The following is a 9,985-nucleotide window of genomic DNA, read 5'->3' on the forward strand; positions in this document are numbered from 1 at the left end:
GGTGGCGCACGCCTGTAGTCCAAGCTACTCGGGAGGCTGAGGCAGGAGAATCGCTTGAATCCAGGAGGCGGAAGTTGCAGTGAGCCAAGATCGCGCCACTGCACTCCAGCCTGGGCAACAAGAGTGAAACTCCATCTCAAAAAACAAAACAAAACAAAACAAACCCCGCTACTATTCTTGAAGCAGAACCTCAGAACTTTTCAGGGATAGCCCATGGAGGACAATGTTTGCAATGTTCCTCTCCTTCATCTGGTCAAAGTTGGATGCCCAGACTTTTCGCTCTTCAGCAGCACTGGAAATGACAGACACTCATCAATTGTATATTGTGAATGGTTACTAATTGACAGCTTTTCCTGGGGTCTTCCTGTCCCAAGAAAAGAGTCCTGGCTGCACTTGGGCTATTATTGGTTAAAACAATGAAAGTGCTCACAATAACAATGAGGAAAAAGTTACTGAGCCCGGAAAGAATGTAATCTGCAAATAATCCCCAGGTCTTTTTGGAGCAAACCAAGGCAGATTTTAAAAGCACTTTCCTTCTTCTGTCCTCAAAGGTAACAAAACATAATGAATCACCATGACTTAGTTGCAGGGCTGGCATTGAAATGGCCATGTCCATAGCCCTCACCGCAAGGAACAGCAGAGGAAGTGGACCCACTTATGATAAAAGAGTCCTTCATTTCAAATCTTTCCCGTTCCCAGGCATAACCTACACTTAGAATTCTGAAAGAGAACATGGTCATTAAAGAACAAGACAGCTATAGGCAGATTTCAATCTTATAATAACATTTTTTTTTTTTTTTTGCCAGAAAGGAGCACCCCACCTCATGAATCATCCAACCACTATTCTTTGTTTGGCTTTTTCTCAGCTCATATCCTTTGTTCTATCAATCGCCAATTTTTTTTTTCTGCTTGAGGAAAAACCTTGCTTTGAGTTAATCCCCTGTCTCTGATGCCAAAACCCGCCAGCAACACAACCCACATGAGGTAGGGTGTGTCTTCATCATCAGTATTGCAAAGGAGTGGTGGTTAACATGTCCCATGACAGCTGGGGCAGTAAGCTGGGGACAGAGCACCTGGACACCCTTGACCTTCTCCCCAGCATGAGGGGGCAGTCACACAGCTCCCTTGCCATGGGGTAGTCTGCCAATTCACTCATTTCTAGTTGAAGCTGAGAAGGCAATTAAGGAAGGGATGTTAAGATAACAGGGGAGAAGGCCGGGTGCAGTGGCTCACACTTGTAATCCCAGCACTTTGGAAGGCTGAGGCAGGTTGATCACCTGAGGCCAGGAATTCGAGACCAGCCTGGCCAACATGGCGAAACCTCATCTCTACTAAAAATACAAAAAAAAAGCTGAGCATGATGGCATGTGCCTGTAGTCCCAGCTACTTGGGAGGCTGAGGCAGGAGAATTGCTTAAACCCAGGAGACAGAGGTTGCAGTGAGCCAAGATCACACCACTGCACCCCAGCCTGGGCGGCTGAGCGAGACTCAGTCTCAAAATAATAATAATAATAGTAAAGATTATAGGGGAGAGATCACCCTAGACAAACCAACTAAATTTTCTTTACCTATTTCTATGTTCTAGTGGGCTGTTCAGACAGATCTTAATGGTTATTCATTAAACATTATTATTTCTATCACTGTGTGCAATACTAGTCTTCAGCATCCCACATGAAAGGGCATTATGCCTGTTGATTATGGCTTGCTAATTCTTTTGTTAGGTGAGGCCTGCGGCTCTCAGGCTCAGAATCATTCCCAGGTTCTCCTCTTCATTCTTTTCTCTCCGTCTTTGCCATCATCACCATAGCATCATGTCAGTCCCTGCCCATTACTCTCTCCTCAGTGGTTTCGTTAAAATTTCTCAATGTTCTTGAACATGGGTCAGCCATTTTTATATTTTCTGAAACTCCGAAACCTTTGAGCAAGGAAAAAAGCATTTGAAACACCTCTCGGAGATACAGGTGACCCTCACAAACATTCTGTCCTCTGCAGTGAATTCTAAGTAGGTGACAAAAGTTTGACTTTAAGGAGTATAGAAATTCTAGGCTAAATTTCAAAAAGATAAGTAAATCATCTTCTTGTAAATGGTCACTGTCATTGATAAATGTACCAGGCTGAAAAGCAGTAGAGGGAAAAGGAAAGCATGTGAACTCCAGAATCAGACCTGCCTGGGTTCAAATCTCACTTCTTTTACTAGCTATAGGTCCATGGCCAAATTACCTAAGGTCCCTCCATCTGCAAAATGGAAGTGAGCAAGGTAGCCCACCTCACAGGATTGTTGTGATGATTAACAATATTTTTATAATTAATTTAATAGTAAGAAATCAATTAAAGCATGGTATAAAATTGTCTGGCACATGGTAAGCCCACAGGAAGTGTTGGGCTTATTTCCAGAGGATTCTAAGATGCCAGGAGGATGTGAATGGTTTGGCTAAAAAAAGTCAGTTTTGTTCATGGGCTTTTCCCAGAAGATGAGTTCATCCTTACCCCCTTACATTTTTATATTTGGTGCCAACAAATCCTGGACATCTAGAGTTTGTGTTAAAAATTCTATCCTTATTCACAACAAACTTTAATTTTCAAAGTTTAGCCTAACATTATATCTAGGTTATAAAATTATATCTACACTCTAGGTTTCATTGGATGTGCTAAGACTCTTCCAGGTCAGTATTTCCAGGAATTTCCCTTTATTCTCCTGTGCCCCAGGCTTTGGAATGGTCTCTACTGGTCAAAAAGTAAAATCATGATTTCCACTTTTACCCACAGACATATGCCAAGTTTAAGATTTTCGCTGGGTACTGAAACACACACACATACACGTACACACACACACACACACTCTCTCTCTCTCTCTCTCTCTCTCTCTTAAATTTGTATAATACTGGCCAATTCATAGAACACTTTCAAATATACTCTCCTTCAATCCTTGGAATAACACTTTAAAATAAGAAGAGGAGGGACCAGGTGCAGTGGCTCATGCCTGTAATCCCAGAACTTTGGGAAGCCGAGGCAGGTGGATCACTTGAGGTCAGGAGTTCAAGACTAGCCTGGCCAACATATGGTGAAACCCCATCTCTACTAAAAATACAAAAAATATCTGGGCGTGGTGGCGGGCATCTATAATCCCAGCTACTCAGGATTCTGGGGCATGAGAATCACTTGAACTGGGAGGCAGAGGCTGCAATGAGTGGAGATCGTGCCACTGCACTCCAGCCTGGGCGACAGAGCGAGCTTCTGTCTCAAAAAATAAATAAATAAAATAAAATAAGCAGAGCAGGTATTCTTACCTTAATTCCATGTATATGGAACCCAACACTGAGATAAATTAAGTGACTTAATCATTCACCCGCCGTTCACCAATGATGCTATGAATTTTCACACCTCTGAGGCTGGGCCTGTACTCACTCTTCTGCCTACCATGCCTCTCCTCTTCTTCAGAGGTCAGCTCAAATGTCACATTCTCTGTGAAATGCCTTCCCACTTCAGCCCGTGAACTACTCTCGCTGCATAGACCTCCCACAGTCTAGTCTCCTATTATAACATAGCTAGTCAAGAGTGCCCTGGACTCTAAGAGAGAAACACCCAGGTTTGAATGTCTAGTCCTCCCTTTGCTAACAGATGACCTTAGACAAGTTCCAACTCCGTGCAGGCGCTGTGCTTTCTTGAGTAAAATGAGGATATTTCTAACATTTATTGAGCATCAAAATATGTCAGGCACTTTACAAATTAGCTCATTTATTCCTCCTCAGAGCCCTAGAAAGAGGTATTATGCTCGGTTTTATAGATTTCTCAGGCATGGACAAGTTTTGACCTCAGGCTATCTGACTCTAACAGATGGGAACTTCTTTCTAGTAGATTATCCTCTGCCTTTTAAACTGGAATGATTATTTTGTGATCCTGGCCGCCCTGAGTTTAAATGCCCTGAGAGGCTTGAATGAGGTAAGTATGTTCAGCTTTGTGGCTCAGTAGTTGGGTCGATCTCCTTCTTTCTCTGCCCCATCACACAGTCTTGTTGATTGTCAGCCACTAGAGTGGCCTATCAAAGCACAGACTCATAGGAGTCCTTGATATGCATCACAGATGTGCACCACAGATATGCAATATTCAAGTCAACTCATGACTTACCTGGGAAAATGCTGGCCCTTTATCTTTTTAAACACATACAGACACAAGAGTACACAACTACACGCATAGTGAAAAATGCACAAAACATAAGGATTCAGCTTAAATAATTGTTGTAAAGTAGAAATACATCTGTGTAACTACCTCTCGGGTCAAGAAATAGCTCATCACCAGCACCCAGAAGCCACCTCACACTCCTTCCCAATCACAGCCTCTATCCTTTCTTCTATCAAGCATAACCACTACCTTGAATTTTATGGAAATCACAGCTTTACTTTTCTTTATAGTTTACCACCTAATAGGCATCCCTAAACACTTAGCATTATTGAACTTTTATATCGGTGGAGTCATACAACATGTGCTCTTCTGTGTCAGGCTTTTTCACCCAACATTGGGTTTGTGAGAGCCACCCATATTCTGTGTGATGGTAGCTTGGTTTTTTCATTGCTGTATAGTATTCCACTGGACAAATACACCACAATTTATTTATCTGTTCTACTGTTGCTAGGTATAGAGATTGTTCTAATCTGGGGTTGCTATGAATAGCAGTGTTTTGAAGACCTCTAGTCTACTGAATCTAGTGGTCTTTCTCACTATTCTAGAGGTGCTTTCTAACACTCTACTGTCCAGAAGCAATGCTTCCCCTACACACACACACTACCCCACCCCCACCGCCTTGTCTGCTGTCCAGCTTGGAAATGTTAAAACATTACGGTACAAGCTGGGAACCACAAGCTATTGAAGAAATTGGAGGTCAAAGACTTTCCGAAGACCTCCCTTCCTTTCTGCCTCAGATTTGACTTCTGATAACAATAGTGATAACAAAAACAACAAAAAGAATACTTAAAAGTGTAATGAGAATTCTTATTAATTTACTCAAGGTCTGGTGGGTGGGAAATGGGGGAGAAGGTGCTGAGCTTACTGATATTGCCCGTAAGGCTGGGCCCAGGCTCTTAAAAGCCTCAAGCAGGGAAAGGGGTCCCACTTCTGCACAGGGGGGGTGACTAGAGAAGTGGCTGGCAGCACCCCCTGCTGTCTGCGCTTCTGCTTCTATGCAGGACCTGATCTATAGCCAGTTTTCAGATAATTTGGAGAGAAGGATGGTGAGGCCTGCAGCAAAGTGGCTTATTCTAACCACAGGCCCCCAAGCTGGCTGGGCTGGCCGGGCCATCAGCTTGCTTCATTGACCTGGCTCAGAGAAAGTGGGGCTGGGTGAGCTGAAGGTAGGGCCTCCTTTCCTGCTTATGCCAAAAGGTGCCTAAGTGAACTTTGCCCCAGTGGAGAGACTGTATCTGACCTAATGGGCTTCTCACTAGGGAGCTAAACATGGTGGGTGTGAGTAGAGTAAGATTTCCCTGCAGGGTCCAAGCCAGCTTATGAGGCTCCCTCCTCAACCCAGGGCTTCCCAGCTCATCTGACACAGAAACCATCCCAGAAACCAGCTGCTACAGTTTATCTTGAATTTCCATTGTTACAATGTGCTGGACTTAAATTTTTTCAAAAATAGGCTGTTGGCGGGAACACAACCGGTACCGTGTTTCAGGAGGGCACTTTGGTAATAAGAATCAGAAGCCTGGAAAATGTCCTTTCCCTTTAACCCAGCAATGTCACTTCTAAGAAGCCATCCTAAGGAAATAATCAGACAATAGACACAAGAATATGCACCACAGTATTGTTTATAATATGGAAAACCTGGAAACAACCCAGCCGGCCACAATAAGGAACCAGTTAAGTAAATCTCTGTACTTCCTTATAGGAATGTTATTAAAGAATGTTTAATAGACTGGAATGTTTACTCTACAATTTAAAAAAATTACAAAATGATATTTAATGATATGATTCCAAAGGAGCAAAGAGCCTGAAAGAATACATATCTTCATAGAAATATCTCTACAGATTAATATGTAGTTATAAGATTAGTATATACAATAAGTAATTTTTTTTTTTTTTTTTTTGAGGCAGAGTCTTGCTCTTTCACCAGGCTGGAGTGCAGTGGCACGATCTCAACTCATTGCAACCTCCGCCTCCCAGGTTCAAGCAATTCTAATGCCTCAGCCTCCCGAGTAGCTGGGACTATAGGCGCATGCCACCACGCCCGGCTAATTTTTGTGTTTTTAGTAGAGACAGGGTTTCACCATGTTGGCCAGGCTGGTCTCGAACCCCTGACCTCAAGTGATCCGCCCACCTCAGCCTCCCAAAGTGCTGGGATTACAGATGTGAGCCACCGCACTCAGTCTATATATAATATTTTGAAAATTTTATTTATTTTATTATATTTTATTTTATTTTTTGAGATGGAGTCTCAGTCTGTCACCCAGGCTGGAGTGCAGTGATGTGATCTCGGCTCACTGCAACTTCTGCTTCCCGGGTTCAAATGATTCTCCTGCCTCGGCCTCCTGTGTAGCTGGGACTAAGGCACACGCCACCATGCCTGGCTAATTTTTGTGGGTTTTTTTGAGACAGAGTTTCGCTCTTGTTGCCCAGGCTGGAGTGCAATGGCATGATCTCGGCTCACTGCAACCTCTGCCTCCCAGGTTCAAGCAATTCTCCTGCCTCAGCCTCCTGAGTAGCTGGGATTACAGGCATATGCCACCATGCCTGGCTAATTTTGTATTTTTAGTAGAGATGGGGTTTCTCCATGTTGGTCAGGCTGGTCTTGCACTCCCAACCTCAGGTTATCCACCCGCCTCGGCCTCCCAAAGTGCTGGGATTACAGGCGTGAGCCACCATGCCCAGCTGTTTTCCTGACTCTTACAGCTGAAGAAAGAGGCTCAAAATGGTTAAATCTGAAACTATCACTATTTTCTGGAATGCAAAATGGATCATCAGCATAAAGGGTCGTGTCCTTGACTGACGCCCTAGATCACTTTGTACAGCCAGTTCTCGGTCCCACAGGAGATTAGATTTGGAAGAAATTGTCAAGATGATGGTTTTCAACTCCCTCACAGTCCAAGAGTTCCCTTTGCTCCATGCCCAGATGTGGCCCTGCAGCTGCTTCTTACACATGCCCAGCGACAGGGTCCCTGCTTCAGTTCATGGAGCTGAAATCTGCCCATCTACAACTTGAATTCCCTCACCCCAGTTTCTCTTCTGTGTCCAAGTCCTATGGGTGGATCCTGGCAAACACAGCAGGGTATGTGCCATCACAATGAAGGAAAAAGGAGTTAGGCCAGAGGTTGGATCAAGGATCAGGGTTTAAAAAAAAAAAAAAAAAGTATCAGGGTTGAAAACCAGCTTCCAGATCTCAAACAGAAAATGAATCAGGTGGGCCAGGCATGGTGGCTCATGCCTGTAATCCCAGCACTTTGGGAGGCCAAGGCGGATCACGAGGTCAGGAGTTCAAAACCAGCCTGGTCAACATGGTAAAAACTCGTCTGTACCAAAAATACAAAAATTAGCCGAGTATGGTGGTGTGCGCCTGTAGTCCCAGCTACTAGGGAGACTGAGGCAGGAGAATCACTTGAATCCAGGAGGCAGAGGTTGCAGTGAGCCAAGATCATGCCACTGCACTCCAGACTGGGCGACACAGTGAGACTCCATCTAAAAAAAAAAAAAAGAGCCAAGTGTGGTTGCTCACGCCTGTAATCCCAGCAGTTTGGGAGGCCGATGCAGGTGGATCATGCAGTCAGGAGCTCAAGACCAGCCTGGCTAATATGGTGAAACCCTGTCTCTACTAAAAATACAAAAATTAGCTGGGCGTGGTGGCACACACCTGTAGTCCCAGCTGCTCGGGAGGCTGAGGCAGGAGAATCACTTGAACCTGGGAGGTGGAGGTTGCAGTGACCTGAGATTGTGCCACTGCACTCCAGCCTGGACAACAGAGTGAGACTCTGTCTCAAAAAAAAAGAAAATGAGTCAGGTGAACTAGAGGTTGAAGAAATTACACACACACACACACACACACACACACACACACACACACACACGCAGTCTACAACTGGCCTGTGCGTTAGGGCAAGGATACTGGTGTTGGACTCCATCCAACATGTAGCCCTGAGTAAGATAGTCTAGGTACTTGCCTGAATGGGACATGGCAAGCCTTCAGTGGTACTGGAAATGTTCTATATCTTGATCTGGGTGGCAGTAACAGAGCGATTTACATATGCAAAAGTTCACCAAACAACATATTTTAGACTGGTGTTCTGCACTGAATTTACAGTAAATACATATTTTAAAAGTCTAAAAATAAAAATGATTCAAGAAAAAGAGGCACAGTTGCTGGAATATGTGAGGGGTGAGAGGGGACGGGCTGCAGCGCAGAGGTTGGTTGGGTGGCTGCAGGAGCACATGGAGTGTCTTTTTTTTTTTTTTTTTTTTTTTTGAGACAGAGTCTTTCTGTGTCACCCAGGCTGGAGTGCAGTGGTGCAATCTTGGCTCACTGCAACCTTTGCCTCCCGGGTTCAAGCGATTCTCCTGCCTCAGCCTCCCGAGTAGCTGGGATTACAGTCATGTGCCAAAACGCCCGGCTAATTTTTGTATTTTTAGTACAGACAGAGTTTCACCATGTTGGCCAAGCTGGTCTTGAATTCCTGACCTCAAGTGATCCGCCCACCTCGGCCTCCCAAAGTGCTGGGATTACAGACGTGAGCCACCATGCCCGGCCTCGAGTGGCTCTTTTGATTGCTGATATCTTGTTAGAAACAGGCAGCTTAGGCAGAAGCTGATAAGGAGAAGCGGGAGGGGGAGGAGGAGGGAAGGGTTGAAGAGAAGAGAAATTGGGAAACGGCATTCTAGAATGGAAATGGAGGAGGATTTCCAGCAGTACTAAAGAAAGGCCTGATGGTGATTCCTTTTCCATCCAGTTAACCTTTCTTGATCAAGGTGCTTTGAATCTTTTCCTTGCTAATTTGACTTGAATTAGCCATGAATTCCTATATAAAAGGAATTCAACATGTTTACTAGTTAAAGTGAGGCAAGTAGCATGGTTCTGTGTGTCCACATTCAGCTGAGTACAGGTAGAAAAGCTCCGCCGCAGCTGTGGTTTTGCTAGGAGACGCAGTCAAATGAGGCAGGGCCAAGGAATTGAGGGTGTACGAAGGAAGTAGAAAGTGGATGTTGAGGGCTGACGGGCAAGGAGGAGAGTGGGGCCGACACATGACTACAATTGCAGTATTAGAAGAAAGGAGCTGAAAATATAGCAGGCCAGGAGAGAAGGAGGATTGAATAGAGGTTATGGAGGAGGCAGAGCTATTGGTAATAACAATGTCTGACCATGGAGGGTGATAGTCAAGGTTGTGTACTGGTTCAAGCTAATTGCTATAACAAACAATCCCTCATTCTTAGTGGCTCAGCACATAAAAGTTTATTTCTTGTTCAAATCGCAACCCAAGGCTTGTTGGTGGGGTTGCTCAGGGTCAGCCCAGTCATTCAGGGTCCTGCGCTCTTTCCATGGTGGCTTGGACTGCACTGTTTAATACGGTAGCCACCAGCTACATGTGGTTACTAAACATTGGAAATGTGACTTGTGCAACTAAGAAACTGAATTTTTCATTTTAAAAATTTAAATTTTGGCTGGGCACGGTGGCTCATGCCTGTAATCCCAGCACTTTGGGAGGCCGAGGCGGGTGGATCACGAGGTCAGGAGTTTGAGACCAGCCTGGCCAACATGGTGAAACATTGTCTCTACTAAAAATACAATAAAATGAGCCAGGCATGGTGGCACACACCTGTAATCCCAGCTACTGAGGAGGCTGAGGCAGGAGAATCGATTGAACCTGGGAGGTGGAGGTTGCAGTGAGCTGAGACCGTGCCATTGCACTCAAGCCTGGCGACAGAGTGAGACTCCATCTCCAAAAAAAAAATTTAATTTAATATTTTGAAAGTATGTTTGGAACAATTTGGATATGTGCAACTACTTTATGAA

The sequence above is a fragment of the Gorilla gorilla genome, chromosome 2 (assembly GCF_029281585.2).
Source record: "Gorilla gorilla gorilla isolate KB3781 chromosome 2, NHGRI_mGorGor1-v2.1_pri, whole genome shotgun sequence".
Taxonomy (NCBI): Eukaryota; Metazoa; Chordata; class Mammalia; order Primates; family Hominidae; genus Gorilla; species Gorilla gorilla.